Source organism: Mus caroli, chromosome 4, assembly GCF_900094665.2.
Source record: "Mus caroli chromosome 4, CAROLI_EIJ_v1.1, whole genome shotgun sequence".
In the NCBI taxonomy this organism is placed as follows: Eukaryota; Metazoa; Chordata; class Mammalia; order Rodentia; family Muridae; genus Mus; species Mus caroli.
In genome coordinates, this window is record NC_034573.1 from 100,526,201 (window position 1) to 100,543,080 (window position 16,880).

Here is a 16,880-nt window from a genome sequence, read left to right on the forward strand (position 1 = left end):
GTTTTTTTCGAGACAGGGTTTCTCTGTGTAGCCCTGGCTGTCCTGGAACTCACTTTGTAGACCAGGCTGGCCTCGAACTCTGAAATCCACCTGCCTCTGCCTCCCAAGTGCTGGGATTAAAGGCGTGCGCCACCACTGCCCGGCCCGTCTACTTATTTTTAAAATGTGGATAAAAACACTAGCTCCTGCCTCCTTGGATTGTAATAAAGAATAAATGAGCTGGCAGGTATGGAATGCTTGGTGTCTATAACAGCGTAAATATTCAGCAGGAGCTGCTGATATTGTATAACAACTAAAACCTCTTCACAGAGGAGAATATAAAATTTTATTTATGGTGCGGTTACTAGTACATGACATCATGCACGAACACAGATAAGGGTGGTTACTCTATCAGATCTACCAGATGGGGTAAATATTATAGCAACAGACAATCTTTGGCAAATAAAAAGGAGTGGGGCCAGTCTGGCCTTTCTTATCTTGAGGCCACGCTTAGGAGGTGGAAGCCTTACCTTCCAGCTAAAACCCCTCCCATTCCATCTTTACTGTGTGTGACCAGTGCCTGCCATCTCTCCATGCACCTGCCCCTGGAAAATTAACACAGCTCTGCCCAGAGCCCTGTGGGGAAGGACTCAGCAGGCTCAGGTTTTTTTTAATACCTAAAGCACTTAGCACCATGCCTGACACTCAGCAAATGTGGGCCAACCTGAACTGAACTGCGGAGAACTGTTGTATGCCCTTGATCAAGTCTCAGGACCAAAATTTCCTGTGAAGAAATGAGAGAAGTCACACAGAAGGCTAAAGCAAGAAGCACTTCTGGTTTTTGAAACGGGGAAGCTGAACCCCAAATAGAGGAAGGTATCTGCCCAAGTTCAAACCACAAACTAATAGACAAACTGAGGTTGTGGCTGGTCTCCGAGGCACCACAGAATACTTTCTGCAAATGGTGTGTTGCCAATCTGTTGCCAACAAACTAAAGCTATACCTAGCCACAGGGATCTAGATCTTGGAAAATAGAGTGTGGAGCTAAAAGTGGAGATTAACAACCCGCTATCATTTATATGAAACACAAAATACCTATGTGCACATGTCGTGGTTTAAATCTGAGTTGTTCCCAGCAGGTGAACGCTTCGAAATCTTGGTTCCTGGCTTGTGATGCTATTTGGAGGGCCATGGATGGTCTGTGTAAGATGGTCATTAGAGGCAGGCTTTTGTACCAGATTGTGGTTCTGACTTGATTTCTCTGTGTCCTATGTCACCTACCATGTCTTTCCTGCCATTGTGGACTGAAATCCTTCTAAAATGGTGAGCCAAAAACTTTTCCCCCCTTAGTTGCTTCTTGGGTCAGGTATTGTTGCAGTGACGAGAAGAGCAAGTAACAGCGCACAAAAGGAATATGAAAAAGGAGTAGAAAAGAGCTCACAACTAAACACATTAGGTGTCACCTGAGGTAGAGGACAGGAGAGTGGATGGGAGGGGAAGAACACGTAGATGAGGCAAGAGACTTTTAAGAGCAAAGCTCATGAACTGTGTAAGTAGATGCACACACACATGCACACGCACACGCACACGCACATGCACACACTCACATATTTTGGGGTTGGAATCATCTAATCCAGGGGCAGTGAGTCTGCTGCAAGTATAAGGCTAGCCCCAGCTTCATAGTGATTTCCAGTCTAGCCTAGACTACAAAGTAAGACCCCCCCCAAAAAAAGAAACAAAATCAATAAAATATTCAGTCATGTTACTCCTTTGTTTAAAGACTCATTAGAGATATAGTCTGTGACCAAATGGCTTGGGTAGGGTAGGACAGTGATCAATCACACTGGGATTGTAGGCTTGTGTTATATAGCACGGTTCTGTTAATTTCTGTGAGTTTTTTTTTGTTTGTTCTGTTTTTGTTTTTGTTTTTTTGGCATGTTAATTGATTCCACTTTGCCTTTATTTCTTAATCTGTAAAGTGGGGATAATAATAGCATCATATGGTTGGCAGGCCAAATAAGTGGATACTTACTAAATTAAATATTTTGTACTGCTGGTCAGAACACAGTTATTATTCATGCATCCTGGGCTCTTCACAGTTTAGATTCTAAGTAGTCTACCAGCCTCATTTCCTGACTGCTCCGTGTTTCTCATGTCCAGTAAGCCCTGCTTTCTCTTTCCCAATAGACTCCCACTTGATTGAAACAATCTTATCTTGGGTGAAGCCTTGCTTGGGCCCCTTGCCACAGACAGTACATACTTCTTTGTCCTCCCACGTCCCCTGTGTACCTATCACACTGCCTTGTACATTGCTCTTTAAATGTTTGTTTAGCACACAGTGCTTGGCATGTGGTAGGTATTCATAAATATTTTACTTAAAACTTTGTATTGACATACAGCACAGTTAAGATATCCAAAGTGTACATCCTAGGTAAACTTTTGAAAGCTAAATGTGCCATATAACCTGTTTCCAGGTCTGTGTAGGGGATCGTCCCCACACCCAGAAGTCTTCCTCATTTCACCTTCCAGCTCCTGCCACTCTGATTCTGACAATGTGGACCAGTTTACCTTTGTTCTTCATCCACTGGAGTCCTGTAGATGCACTAGATATACCCCTCCCCTCTCCCCCACCCCGCTTCTCTTACCCATTCAACATCCATTCACAGTATTGCTTATTTTTGTGTATAGTTGTAGATTACTCATTTTCACTGGATGCATACTTTTTTTTTTTTTTCCAAAGACAGGGTATCTCTGTGTAGCCCTGGCTGTCCTGGAACTCACTCTGTAGACCAGGCTGGCCTCGAACTCAGAAATCCTCCTGCCTCTACCTCCGGAGTGCTGGCATTAAAGGCGTGGGCCACCATGCCCTGCTGGATGCATACTATTAAACTGCATGAATATTCTACAGTCTGTCCACTTTGTTTATAAGCACTCTGCGTGTGTGTGTGTGTGTGTGTGTGTGTGTGTGTATGTGTGTGCGCTCGCGAGTGCATGTGTATGTATAAGGTGGATGTGTGTAGAGGTCAGACATGTCAACCTTGGATATTGTTCCTTTCGAAGCCATTCACCTTGGTTTTTTGAGACAGGGTCTTTTATGGCCTGATGCAAGCTTGCTAAGCAGTTAGTCTGGCTAGCTGGCCCATGAGCTGCAGGGGTCTGTTTGTCTGTTTCTTCAGGGATGGGAATAGAAGTATATAGCACCATGTTTAGCTTTTTACGTGGATTCTGGGGATGAGACTGAGATTCCTAGGCCCAGAAGGTGAGCACTCTACTGCATGACGTACTTCCTCAGCCCCCAGCAAAATATTTTCTTTCTTTCTGCCCCACTCCAAAGCTAGGACCTAATACATGCTAGACAAAATGCTGTACCACTGAGCTATAGCCCCAGCCCTCAAATATGTCTTAAGTCAATGAAAAATTCTGTCCATCCCACTACACTGGGAATCTCTTGAGGAAAGAGGGAAGGTTTTATTCATCTCTAAATCACCAGTACCTACAGTTGGGCCTGGTTCTTGTTGGGAGCCCAGGATTTGAGGAATGAGCTGATGTAGGATCCCCCTGAGCCTTTGTAATTAAACTGGTCATTTCCCCATCCTTGGAGGGGCCCCAGCTTCAGATCCCTGGGTGATGCAGGTGAGTTGCTAGGCAACAGCATGAGGTTGGCTCTGGGGTCACAGTGGAGAGTGTGCTGTGAGGCCAGCTTGCCAGTAATTGGAAACACTTCTCTATTCAGCAGTCTCTTAAACTGCCTCTGCTTTCTCCCCTCCAGCCCATCCCCCCTTTCAGCTGCAGGAGGGATTGTTTTAAAGCAAGCAAGCAAGCCCAGCACTCCCCCACTCCCAAACCTCCTGTTTCTGAGGGAGGAATCCAAGGTTCAAGAGCTAGAGGAACCTGTTCGAAGTCCATGTTAACAGGTACAAAGATAAACTTAGGTTTTTGTGGTTGTGACACCCAAACTCTGCCCAGAACTCTGGCTGTGGACAAGTTGAATTTGGGGTGCCCAAGAGATGCAAGTCAGATTCAGCAATGTTCACATTGCTGGTCAAATGTTCACACTCCTTGTCAAAGCTTGTGGAGAGGGTGCTCCAGCAGCACACAGATGCTCATGGGCTAGGACACCTGAAACTCCCTGGGATAAGAAATGACCTGAGAGCTCCTTCAAAGCCTGAGTTCAAAACCTGGGGCTTGGGGTTCCAACCCATGTGCTTTGATTTGGAAAGCAGCAGCACCAGGCCCCCAGAACCTGTCTGCCTGGTCTCAGGGAGCCCAGAAAGGTAGGACAGAATGGGGAGTCCTGGACCTAGACTGTAAGGACAGAGGTCTGAGATTTCAGAATAGAAGGACATGCTGAATGAGTTAGGAGATAGCCAGGGAGATAAAGGGAGCATGATCAAGTTCAAATGGATGCTGCTGTGGGTTTGAGAGTGTTTGTTAGTTTTCAAGATGGCCCTTTAGATCTTTCTACCTTTATTTAGCTGGTATTTCTTTTGAGGGCCTTTGGGCTTGTTTTGTTTCATTTTGCACATGCGTGTGTGTGTGTTCGTGCATGTTGTGTGTAGGGGACAGGACAGGATCTCATTATGTAGCCCAGGCTGGCTGGCCTCAGATATAATTTTCATGCAATTCATCCCCATGTGCTGGGATTACAGGCATGTGCAACCACACCCACGTAGAAGGTCTTATTGAACCCTGTTTACTAGGTGAAATACAACTCTTTCCAACATCCGTTCCATATTTTTGTGTGTGTGAATCGATGTACCCTGTGCTTCAACCACACTGCATTTTCTCATTCAATAGACGAAAACCTTATTTCCTTATATCCAAAGAGATGGCAGTGTATACGTGTTTCGTTGTGTACTAGTACAACAGCTAAGATACAGAACCAATCTAGATGTCTTCGGTCAGTGAATCAATAGATAAATAAAATGTGGTAGATACATACATCAGGATACTATTCGGTCATAAAAAAATGACATGCTATCTTTTGCAGAACATGGGTGCAACTGGAGGACACTATAGCAAGTGAAATAAATCAGAAACAGAAGGACTGATCCCACATGCTCTCTCTTGTATGTGGATGCTTAAAAACTCTGCGTGAGTTTAGGAAAGAGGGAGGTTGGATGTGCAATGGGCAATTCTCCTCTGTCCTTTTGTAGGAAGGTTGCTTCCCTTATCAAAAGACTAAGAAGCTCCCTGGAGCCCACTGACCGGTGCTGTGTGCTCGGTCCCTGTAGGGACCTGCCGGTTTTTTTATATCCTCTATGGTCTCTGTAAGTGCTGTCTTCTTTAGCTTAAAAGTTCTAGGAGAGCAAGGATCAGGATGGATAGCCCTGGACACTCAGTGCTTGGGACATGAAGAACTGTTCTCTCCAGCTACAAGTAAGAAATAGAATAATTAATCTGAATAATACATTCAGGGTGAATACGGGCTAATTTCTACCCAGAGACATTCAGTTTTAAAACAAAAAAGTCTTCTTTCCTGGTAGCAATTTTCTACTTTCCGCCAGTGACTTGATTTATTGAGAGACCTTTAAGTGCTGTTGAGCCGAGCAAAAGAAAAGTTGGGGAAGGCTTTTCTTGTCAGGGACACAACCCTTTCTTTCTATTATGTCAGTTTCTTTAAACAAAAAAGGATTTAAACAATCTTTTTCAATTGATTCTCTTGTAAACACTCAAAGAAAGAATGTCTATCCCACTCTGCGAATAAAGTGGAGGTCCCTTAATTGTAAAGACGTGAAATGCCTGGACTCCCCGCCTACAGAGTTTGAGTAATTGGCAATAATTTCTCCCTTCCCCTCCCCCTATTGAAAGGCAGCTCACATCTTATTAGAAGAAAACCAGATCACTAACCTGGGAACCCGAGTCCTGGAAGGAGTTTATTTTACCAGCCAGCACAAGCTTCCAGAGGGAGCAGAAGGCAGGAAGCCTGCGTTTTCTCTCTGCTCCAGTCCACCTGGTACCTGGACTGATCGCCATGCTTGTGATTGGCCTTTGCTTCCCCAGCTCCCTCGTGGGACACTTTTCAGCCTTCGAAATATCCAGGCAGATGTTTCCTGTGGAAAATATTCCCTAGGACAGCTCTCTGTTATATGGGTTTCTGGTAGAAGTATCAAAGGGTTGAGGCTGGACCCAGATGAAAAGCCTAGAAGGTATATAGTGTGCCTTTGAGGGACCTGTGATTAGAGATTTCTTTTTCTTCCTTCCTTCTTTTCTTTCCTTTTCTTTTCTTTCCTTTTCTCTTCTTTTCTTTTTGCAATTTCTTTTCATTATCAACAGCTAAACTCTTTCAGTAAACAGATTTTGGAATTTGGTTTTACCTTTTACTATCATGGTTTTTGCTTGTCTGTGTGTATGTGTGTGTGTCTGTGTGTGTATGCACATGCATGTTCATATGTGTGTAGCACATCCATGTGTGGTTGCATCTGTGTGTGTGGATCTGGAGGCTGGAGGTTAATGTCAGATGTCTGTCTTCATTGCTTTCCACCTTACATACTGCTGAACCGAGAGCTGGCCGTTCGGCGAGTCTGACTAACCAGCTTGCTCCAGGATTTCCTGTTTCTGGCTTCTGCTCATTAGGACTACAGGGAGGCTGCCATGCCCACTTACTTGAATTTTTTATGGGTTCTTGGGGTCTGAATTCTGGCCCTAAAGCTTACAGGGAAAGTGCCTCACAACTAAGCTATCGACTTGGCCTATGGTTTTGAAAAAGTACTGTAACGTCTGTGGATATCAATTTCCTGTTGTTTTGAGACTGGGTTTCATGTACCTCGGCCTGGCCTAGAATTCCTTATGTAACTGAGGTTGATCTTGAACTCTTAATCCTCCGGCCTCCAACCCTTGGGTGCTGGGATTATGGACCTGTACCACCACAACATGCTCTCAATTTCCTTTTTTTTTTTTTTTTTAAAAAACAAAATTTTTACTTTTAGTTTGCTCCTCTGAGTGCTGTGATGAGGTTGAATGGAAGTCCTAGTACAGATACTTAAGGATAAATTATAGTAATAATAATTATTATTACTGTTATGCACTTTCATCAAAGGCTCAGCTCTGTCTAGTGTCTGAGCCAATCCAGGCCATTGTAGGAGCAGACGTCCTCACCTCTAATAGCAGCTGGGTCCAAGAATTAGAATTGATTTTAGGTGTGTTAGATGTGAACTCTGACTCAATTAGTTCCACTGGCTTTCAGCTGAAACAGTCCACTGACTACACTTGTGTCATGGCCGTCAGCCTGCCTACGTCCTACTAATCCCAACTTAGGACTGGAGTGGAGAGGATCCTGCTTCTTCTGCCACTAGCCTACAGACAGCTGAGCACAGAATAATAACCCAGATCCATAACGCCTCTTCCATCAGACTCTTGTCAGAACCACTTGATGTAGGCCTAGACCCTGGTTTGTTGCCACCACAACCAGTTATCCAGAGTCATCCATCCACATCATACTCTTTGAACATTGTGCACTGGCCAGAGAAGTTCTTTATCCTTGTCCCTAGGTTGTCACTTCCCCCCTCTATTTGTAGTCTAAGAAAAAAGAAATTGACATTCGCTCCTAGGCAGTTCTATACATGGGCTCTTACTTAATGAAACCCTATGAAGTTAGTATTAGTTTTTATCTTTGTTTTACAGATAGGAAACTTTCTGAGGGGGCTGGAGATATGGCTCAGTAGATAAAAACATGGATTATGCGAGCATGAAAACCTGAGTTTGTATCCCCAGCACCCAACTCAAATAACTGAGGGCATGGCTACATGTGCCTGTAACCCCAGTGGTGGGGGTGGGAGAGCTTGTTAGGCAGCCAGCCCAGATGAAAAAGACAACAGGGCAGTAAAGAAGGATGGCTTTCAGGTGTGTGCACATGGGTACGTGCTCAACTGCATTCAAAACACACACACACAGGCACACACACAGGCACAGGCACAGGCACACACACAGGCACACGCACAGGCACACACACACACACACACCCCGTATGTCTTAGTCAGAGTTACTATTGCTATAATGAAACCAAAAGTAATCAAAAAGTAAGTTGGGGGAAGAAAGGATTTGTCTTACATTTCCACATCATAGTTCATCATTGAAGGAAGCCAGGGCAGGAACTCAAAAGGGCAGGAACCTGAAGACAGGAGCTAATGCAGAAGCTGAGGAAGATGCAGCTTGCTCCTCAGGGCTTGCTCAACCTGCTTTCTTATAGAATCCAGGACCATAGCCCAGGGGTGTACCACACACAATGGGCTGGGCCCTCTCCAGTTCTCATCAATCACTAATAAGGAAATGCCCTACAGGCTTGTCTACAGACTAACATTATGAAGGGTATTTTCTCAATCCAGGTTTCCTCCTCTCAGATGACTTTTAGCTCTTGTCAACCTGACATAAAACCAGCCAACACACCATAACCGCCTACCCACCCCAACAGGCAAAACTTCATGAAACAAAACAAAAACAAGAGAGAGAGAGAGAGAGAGAGANANAGANANAGAGAGAGAGAGAGAGAGAGAGAGAGACAGAGACAGAGAGAGACAGAGACAGAAAGAGAGAGAGTTAAGTAATTTTCTAGAATCACATATTGAACAAATGACAGGGTAAGATTTTTGAACCCAGATCTCTGCTGTTAAAATCCATGATATCCTTCCATGATAACCCCTGTTAAGGGCTAAGACTCTTAATTCTGGGACCTCTGTAAACACTTCCACCAGGGCTTTAGGAAGGCCCCAGGGTTCTCTTCCCTCCCAGGACCCTGAGCAGCCGCACACCTGGCTCTTTTCTCTTGCCCTCCTCTCATTTGCTGCTCTTGTTTCCATGCCTACTCTGTGAGAGGGAACTACTTTATTTACCCACTGATTCAATCATTAAGCGCAGTCAGTCACCTTGGACCTCCATAGCAACAGGCTTGGCAGGTCTGAACCTCAGGGATTCATTTTCTTCTAGTTCTTGAGACTCAAGGTGGTCAGCAGGTTTGGTTTCTTTTCTTTCTTCCTTTCTTTCTCTCTCTCTCTCTTTCTTTCTCTCTTCCTTCCTTCCTTTCCTTTCTTTCCTTCCTTTTCTTTCTTTCTCTGTCTCTGTCTGTCTGTCTCTCTCTTTCTTTTTTTTTTTTTTTAAGTTTTAGATTTTTAAATTTTATTTTGCATGTGTGAGAATCACTTGCATGCTTGGTGCCCAGAGAGGCCAGAGAGGGTGTTGGATTTCCTGGGACTGTAGTTATAGACAATTGTGAGCTGCCATGTGGGTGCTGGGAATTGAACTTCGGTCCTCTGGAAGAGCAGCCAGTGCTCTTAACCGCTGAGCCATCTCTCCAGCTTCAGGTTTGGCTTTTCCTAGGGCCTTTTTCCTGCACTGAAAATGATCTTACGGATGTATCTTTCTGTGGAACTCCGTCTGAGAGTGAGTGCTGCTGACCAATGTCTATGTCATAGATTTTCTCTATGTGTAAGGATACCATGCGACTGTATTAAAGCCTGTCCTTGATCAGCTCAAAGGCCCAGACTTCAGATGAGGTTACATTTTGAGATACTAGAGGTTAGGGTTTCAACATATGAACTTTGTTGGGGTTGGGGGTGGAGGTTTAATTCATCCTATAACGAGGTTTATAAGTAGTAAGCAACAGAAAATGACTAGCTTATTTCAGGAGAAGAATTGTAAAAGAGCCCTAAGGATCCACAGAATCACAGGGGAACTTGAAAACAGACTGGACTGAGGCAGTCAAGTCAGGAAGAACCCCAAGCCCCGCTGATACAGCCGCTGACACCGTGACCTTTCTGGATTCTCTGTGATACTCATTTTCAGAAATGTGTGCCTGCTGCTATGCCCACTGGGTTGTAAGAATGGACTCTACATGCTCCTTGCTTCTCTGGGCTATAAGTTCCTGACTTCCAGTTTGGATGGACACATCTGCTTGGAGCATTCATGCTTTCCCTGCAAGGGAAGCATCTTGTGTTTTCTGCTTTTACATTAGGTGTTCTTTTGCTTCATGAGGAATCTCTCAAAATAGTGAGGAGGCAGGAGGCAAGACGGCTCAGTGGTTAAGAACGCTGGCTGCTCTTGCAGAGTACCTGGGTTTGTTTCATTCCCTGCACCCATAAGGCATTTACAACTGTCTGTAACTTCAGAGCCAGGGGGTCTCTTTTGTTCTTCTTGGTGCATAGACGCTCAGGCAGGCAAAATATCTGTATACCTAATCTTTTTAAAATTTTATTTTAAAAATAAAAAAATAGGAGGTTCAGACATGGGCCACTGAGAATTATAAGTTATACCAAATAGATAGTTATTGCACTATAGTATCCATTACAAATATGAAGACAAACAAGATTCAGTGTTGGCCTCCACTGGTTCCAAGTCTGGTATGATGAGTTAGTGGACAACTTGAGCAGACTGTGATAATGGCCGTGACAGGGGAAAGCAGGAATTGCTGTACAATTACAGAGAAGAAGAACTTCCCAGCCTTGGTGGTGATGTGGAGGGGGTATTAGGAGAAATCAGGGGAGATATTCTATAAAGTTAATAGCTAAGACCTGAAGGAGAAAGGAGTATTCGCTATCCAGAAATTATACTCCCAACTTTTCCATCCCAACGACCTGCTTTCAAAACTGCCAAGAACAAGAGAGGGGAGAGGGAGAATGAGATCAAGAATGAGGGGGGTGGGGCAAGGACATGCTTTTAAGGAACTTACAGTTAGGCTGTTAAGATAAAAGGGCCTATAGTAGGGCTAAGAAAGTGTTCCTAGGCATAGTCAGCTAACCACCTGGACTCATTCCAAGGCACAAGATTGCCCTGGTCCAATGTCTGCAGACAGAGAACCTTGATTTTGTGCACTGCATCTCTCAGAGAAGACCTCTCTTATATTAGTAAGCTCACTAGGACTGGTACATAAACCGGAAGCCTGTTTATTAATTTGCAAAACGAAAGTATCATTGGCAAAGCCACTCTAATTTGCAAAGCAGGCTGGAACATTCACCTCAGAATACCTGTACATTTTCTTCCTTCCTTGGAGCACATGACATATGGGAAGCCCAAAATCAGAAGGTGGCATGGCAGAAGGTCTGGCATGAGAACAATAAAGAAAAGGGGGGCAGCCAGTGAGTTTGGACTCTGTGCATTCTGTCTGTTTCTCAGCCTGATGGCCCCATAGAGTCCCCTGGGAGGATGTTTGGAGTACTCATTCCTGTGACTCACTCTTTGACATTCCAGATAAGTGGGCTTATAGATAGTAAAGCCCCCAAAAGGAATCTCATTTTCAGAGCCACTGAGGCAGTTCTAGTGTGCAGTAACTGGTTGCTCTCTGGACCTTGCCAAATAGGATGTCTGCATTCACTAAGGGGTCTCGCTTGAGGACACTGTTTGGAAAGATGCCTTCGTGGCTTTTTTTTTTTCAGGACTGGATGGTTGGAAGCCCCCTCTCTTCTATTCCATCCGTGATCCACAGTGTGGCATGCTCACTTGTGATGTTGTGGTTAGATTCTCCGGCTAGCTTTGAGATGAGTCCCAGACCATCGTGACTAGAGTGTGAGTGTCGCAGACTTTCATCATTTCATAGATGGACTTTCACTTTCCTACAGATGATTAATTTCATTTAGGGGAAGATTTTTATTTCAGGGACATTTTCAGTTCTTTGAAGGTTACTCCCCCCCTACACACCCCATTTTCTATAGAATTATCCGGAGAATAATCCAAAGTTGATGGTCTTCAGATAGTGTTTAGTGGTTCAGTGGGAAGAATTACAGAAGTCTAAGCTCATTTTTTTTTTAAAGACAAGGTCTCGTGTAGCCCAGTCCAGTACTAAGCTTACCATGTAGCCTAGGCTGGACTTGATCTCTTGATCCTCTTGCCTCAGCCTCCTGAATGCCCAGGCCTGTCTCTATAACCCCAGTATTAGGAAGGTAGAGGCAGGACCCTCACGGTGTGACCCAGTCTCAAAATATCAAAAGTGAATCGAATACAAGGCAAGCTACTGGAAACCATTGGAGTTGTCACTTTTTAAACCACACAGATCCATGTTAGACAATAGTGACTGGCTGTTGTCTGTCCTGCTGAGGTGACTCACCCACCTACTGTCCTTCTCCTACCTCCTAACTCCTGTTATTTGCTTTTTAAAAACTCTGCCAACTATCCACGGTATTTATGTTTTGTTTTGCAATTAAAGTACTGTTAGTCATTAAGGCTTAGTTTTACACCTAAATAGATTCAGCACTGTCATAATATGATGAGGGAGGGAGTAGGGACAGAGTGGGGAGAGGGGGATCCCTTAGAACTTTGACGAATGAACAATCTCTCTCTCTCTCTCTCTCTCTCTCTCTCTCTCTCTCTTTCTCTCTCTCTGAGACAGGGTTTCTCTGTGTAGCCCAGGCTGTCCTGGAGCTCACTTTGTAGACCAGGCTGGCCTCGAACTCAGAAATCTGCCTGCCTCTGCCTCCCGAGTGCTGAGATTAAAGGCTTGTGCCACCAAACAATCTCTTACAATAGCTTCTTTTCTTTTCTGTTTTGTCTTTTCTTTTCTTCATCTTTCATTCTTTTATGTCTCTCTCTTTCCCTCTCACCCACTGCCCTGTGGGTGTAGAATCGTATGTGTGTAGATCAGAGGATAACTTGCAGAAATCGATTCTCTCTCCCAGCAGTGGGTTCCAGAGATTGAACTCAGGGTGTTTGCTTTGGCAGCAAAGCATCTTTACCCACTGAGGGAGATCAGCAGACCCAGCAGTTTGGTTGGTATGAATGTCTTTCTGTATATATATATATATATATATATATATATATATATGGGTACTGGGGGAGGGGCATGCATGCCTGCGGAGGCCAGGAGTTGCCATTTTCTACCTTATTATTTTTTGAGATAGGGTCTCTCATAGAAACTGGAAGCCACTGATTGGTTAGACTGACTGGCAAGCAAGCTCCCAACATCCCCCTGTCCCTGTCTCCCCAATGGTGCTGGTGTTACAGGAACACAATACCGCAACCAGGTTGGTGCTGCAAATTGAACTTTCCATATAAAGGTGAAAAGAGAGAACCAACTCCACAAAGTTGTCCTCTGACCCCACACACGGGCCATAGCATACGCATGTCCCCCTCAATTAAAAAATTTTAAAGCTTATAGAGACTGAAGTATAGCTCAAGGATAGAACCCTTGCCTAATATATGAGAGACTCTGTCCCCAGCAGCACTCCCACTGTCAACAAGAACAAAAGGTAAAAATTATAAAATGGTGTATGGAGTCTGTAGCTATGCTTCAAGTTATTGAGAGAGTGAAATAACCACCCTAAATTCTAGGGCGTTTTTTCCTTCCCTGTGTATGGTATGATTGTGTGGTTGAGGACTGTGTCGGTTAGTTTTTGGTCAACTTGATACACTTAGAGTCATCTAAGAAGAGGTAATCACAATTGAGAAAATGCCCTCATCAGATTAGTTGGTAGGCAAGCCTTTGGGGCATTTTCAGGATTATTAATTGGTGTGAAAGGCTGCAGTCCACTGTGGGCAGTGTCATCCCTGGTAGGTAGTCCTGAAGTTCATAAGAAAGCAAACTGAAGGAGTCAAGAGGAGCAAGCCAGTGAGAAGCACTGTAAAATAAAATAAACCCTTTCATCCCCAAGTTGCTTTGGACATAGTGTTTATCACAGCCACAGGAAGCAAACCAACACAAAGACACTGCTGTTATTCCATAGACATTTACAGAGCAAAACCTTCCAAGCTGGAGCTGCTGTCGTTAGTGATGGATGCTCAGACATGACATGTGACATGTTCAAGGTCACACAGGGAGTTAGAGGCACAGCAAGGAAGGGAATGCAGATGTTGTAATTTCCATTCTACAGCCAGGCTAAGGAGACTGGGAACACAGTAGTAAGATGAGGCTATGTCCACTGGCACTGCCTGCTGCTGTGCCATCTACTCTTTCACTGAGAGCCTCGAAGCATTTCAGGTAGGAGCAGAGGGAAGGGATAAAGTGCATGGATGGTCTTCTCTCTCATTGAGTCCTGCCCATCCCTAAACTGGTAATTCAGTTTCTGTGTTCCCTATGAACACTTCCCCCCACAAATATATTTTATTTCATTCATTGTTACTGTGTATGTGTGTAGCTGTATTTGGATGAGTGTGGACATGCATGCATGTTCTTAGAGGACAGCTTTGTGGAGTCCCTTCTTGCCTTCCACCTTAATGTGGCTTTCAGGGAGTTTGTTTAGGCTATCAGGTTTCACAACTGTCTTTACCTGCTGAGCCATCTCACCAGCTCTTATGAAGCCTTGATATCAGAATTTTAGGTGATGCTACACTCCTTTCCATCCATCCATCCATCCATCCATCCATCCATCCATCCATGTACCCACCCACCTACCCTATCCATCCATCCACCCATCTACCCATACATACATACATCGATCCACCACATAATATCTAAAGGGCATCTTCTTTGTGAAAGATTATTAATATATATCATGTGTTCATTTTCATGGAGCTCCAGTATGGAAATAAAGGCAATTATAGTGCAGTATGACAAACAACCAATAAGATCTTCAAAAATAAATCTGGCTTTCTCTTTCTGTCCTTCTCTCCCCTCCACTCCCACTTCTCAAGACAGAGTCTCACTGTGTAGCCCTGGCAGGTCTAGAACTCACAATAGTTGGCCCGCTTCTGTCTCCAGCATGTCACATTTAAAGGTGTGTGCCACCATGCCCAGACGATCTTTCTATTTTGAAGCTTTTCTCATTTGCATTCCTTCACTGTAATGTCGATTAATTTTTAGTTAGAACGAGGTGTTAAATTCTTGCATATATGACAAAATGGCAGAGTATAAGAGAGTTAGAGTGGAACAATACAATTTGTTGCAATTAAAATTCTATAGTATACCTTAGAATTGTTTTAATCAAACTATTTCTTGAATAATATCTAAACTCAGACAAATCAGGGCAGGCAAGTTGGTTCAACAGGTAAGGGCACTTGCTACCAAGCCTGATGACCTGAAGTCAATCCCAGGGACCTACATGGGTGGAAGAAAAAACTGACTCCAGAAAACTGTCCCTGATTTCCATACAGACAATATATCATGCATTCACAACACACACACAACACAAATAAATGAATAAATGTAATAATTATTATAGTCAGACAATTCAGACTTAATCTTAAAAGCAGCTCTTTTTTTTCAAATGGCGAAAGAAGCTGGAGATTACAGAATACAATAAGAGAGAGAGAGATTAAAAATCATCCCAAATAGTCCCACAGATTAGAGATAGCATAAAACTGGTGTAAGGAAATGAGACAATAGCTCACCTCGTTCATTCATTGACACGACATGAAGTTTCATCCCCAAAATTGCATAGGGTGGTTGGCCAGGCAACAAAACCCTCTTACTGTGGTCTTCAAAAGACAGAGTACTCATGTGCCTGCTACAGTTATAATGTCCCTAGGGTGAGAAGTGGGCCATCAACTGTCCCTTTTCTTTAAGATACTGCCTACTTCATATAATTACTACAAATGACTAACAGGAACACTTGGCAGTGTTTAGAAATAATACAGAGGATGAATCACCAAAAAAAAAAGGGCTACTATTAAGACAATTTTCAAAATGAACAGACCAGAATTCTCTATCAACATGGTTAAATCTCCAAAGCAAACACTAGGCACTGGTGAGATGGCTCAGTGGGTAAAAGCACTTGCCACACAAGCCTGAAGACCCAAGTGAGATCCCTGAAACCCACATCAAGACACTGGATGTATTAGCACAAATTTGTATCCTAGCATTCCTGCTGTGAAACAGAAGGACCCAGAAGTGGGTCAGCAGGCTTGGGGTGTGCAGCATAAACAACAGAAAGATGGCCTCAGTAAGGTCAAGGAAGAGAACTGACTTTCCAAAATTTATCCTGTGATTACACACTCACTAAGGTGCAAGTGCAACACAGGCATGCATACATCATGCATGCATGTACACACTGTGCTTTCACACACATACACTATCCACACACACACACATACACACACAAATATACCATGCACAGACACGTACCATGCACACACACACGTAGTGAATATACCCACATATCCCATGTACGCATACACCATGTACACAATCTGTGCATACACATACTGTCCATACACACACACATATACCATGCACACAAACACACATACCATGGATGAGGATGCATATACATCACCCACATAAACACACTACTCACACACTCACACAGGTGGATGTCAGAGGATTACTTTCAGGAATCAGTTCTCTCCCTCTATCATGTGGGAGCCAGGATTGTGCTCAAGTTTTCTGACTGGCAGCAAGTGCCTTTGGCAGCTGAGCCATCTTGTTGACCCCAACTTCCATTCATAATGGTTCATGAGAAATGCCTCCAAGACTAAGTCACTAAGTGGTGATTCTTGAGTTCCAAGTAACTAGTGCCAATAGGGAGTCTGCCAGAATCTGGGCCACTAAATCATACCTGAAATAAAGCCTTGATTCATTCATTCAGAACTTACTAATGTAATGTTAACAGAGTCTCTGTAATACACTTTAGTTCAAATGCTGGATTATGAACCCTACGATTCAATGAAGAAAGGAAAATCAAATATTTACAGGTGTGATGAGTGACACAGTGAAGAAATGTGGGCAAGCCTGGGGTACAGCAGAGAAAAACACTAGCTGCTCTTCCAGGGGACCCATGTCGGCCTCAGAGCACCCACATCACAAGATTCAACTCTGAGTATAACTACAGTCCCAGGGTATCCAAAATTGATCTCTGGCCTCCAGTGGCATCTGCACACATGTGGCACTCACTCACACAGACACGGGCAGGCACATAGACACACAGATGCAAATAAAAATAAATATTACAGCACTCGGGAGGCAGAGGCAGGCGGATTTCTGAGTTCGAGGCCAACCTGGTCTACAAAGTGAGTTCCAGGACAGCCAAGGTTATACAGAGAAACCC

General features: G+C 43.9%; 1 protein-coding gene and 1 pseudogene across 1 annotated transcript in view; one reads left to right on the forward strand and one right to left on the reverse strand.

The window, feature by feature from the left end:
• LOC110293384 overlaps positions 1-16,880 on the reverse strand; it is a 49,564-nt pseudogene that overhangs the window by 25,441 nt on the left and 7,243 nt on the right.
• Tut4 (terminal uridylyl transferase 4) overlaps positions 3,876-16,880 on the forward strand; it is a 128,675-nt gene continuing 115,670 nt past the window's right edge. The window contains exon 1 of the mRNA XM_021159717.2: positions 3,876-3,893. The gene's annotated coding sequence lies outside the window, so the exon portion shown is untranslated. The remainder of the gene's footprint in view (positions 3,894-16,880) is intronic.